Here is a 1,421-nt window from a genome sequence, read left to right as displayed (position 1 = left end):
TGAGAGAAAAAAAGAAGGATTTTGTGGGTAGAAAGATAGTTTTTAAAGAAGGTGACTCAAATCCATAGAAAGATAATGACACTCTGAAATCCAAGAAAAGACTTGGAAAACCAAAAATCCAAGATCCTTTAATGACATCGCAAAGGCTGCCTTTGATCAGAAGGAAGTTCCTAACTCTATGTGTGAGTGTTTTGTGCATTGTAAAGCATCCTACAAATACGAGGTTTTCTGTTATTGCAGATCCCGGGGAGGAAGTAACGTCCGTCCTGGGAGAGGATGGAAGCTCCAGGCCCTGGCAGTGAAAGTGCAGTTAATAGTGAGAAATGGTGAGCAGGGGTGAAACGCTGAACCTACACTTGACAACAGAAAAGGAACTCAGAGTATAAGGGAAGTGGTGAGACCTCAGTGCTTAGAAAGCTCAAGGAAGGCTTCCAATTAATGATATTGCTGATGTCATTCAACTCCACTTGATTGATTGGGTCACTCAAGCACTAGGTTAGGAAATATTCTGTGGTTGCATCTCAGCTCATCAGGAAAGAGAGCCAAGCTCAATTGGTGATGTGTGCCTTGGCCAAAGAGAAGGGAAATGGCACAGGGGTTCAGACTGAAATAAGGAGATTGAATAATAAACAGAGATCAGGATTGGGCTCAACTCAATGATGAGTGACCTATTTTCTGTTTTCTTTTCCGGAATATTTATGAGGAATAGGTGGATATGTGCAGAATTGTGAAAATTTCTGCCAAGAACCATAATATTATGAAACGTTGTCCTGATTGCAGATGAGTAAAAGTCAGAGATTCAATATGGCATAAGAAGTAGAGGCTGGGGATGTGGCTCAGTGGTCAAGTGCCCCCAATTTCAATCCATGGCACATAAATAAATAAATAAATGGAGATAAGACCATCAATTAACAACATTTCTCTGGAAAAGGAGTGGTGATGTCTCTGGCAATTTTTCTCTATGTGCTCCTGGGACATGCTGTTCCCTTCTCCCCTCTACTGATCTGCTGCCATCTGTAGACATTGACTTTTAAGGTCTACTTCAGTGAGTACTTCCAGTTGTCCAGTTCATCCAGTTAGAAGTGCCAGCAAGAGGACAGAGGAGAGGAAATGAAACATGTCAATTCTTGTTAGGCCCAGGTTGGCAGTGACTGAATTTATCCACTGCAGGTCACATCGCCTGTCTGGGCATTCTCTTCTACAGCTCTAGCCATAATTCTCTGCACCCAGGTAAAACTTTCCTACTCTTCTTTCAATGGCTTCCAGCCATGCCAGTTGACTTTCCATATCTTATAAATAAATCCTTTATTAAAGCCTGTTTAATTATCCATTAGAATAGAACATCATTTTCCTCCCAGACATACCGTGGCCCAGAGAGCCTTTTCTCCCTATCTAGGGCTATAACAGTAGCAACGAGGACA

This window comes from Callospermophilus lateralis, chromosome 16, assembly GCF_048772815.1.
Source record: "Callospermophilus lateralis isolate mCalLat2 chromosome 16, mCalLat2.hap1, whole genome shotgun sequence".
Taxonomy (NCBI): domain Eukaryota; kingdom Metazoa; phylum Chordata; class Mammalia; order Rodentia; family Sciuridae; genus Callospermophilus; species Callospermophilus lateralis.
Note: the sequence above shows the minus strand (reverse complement) of the source record.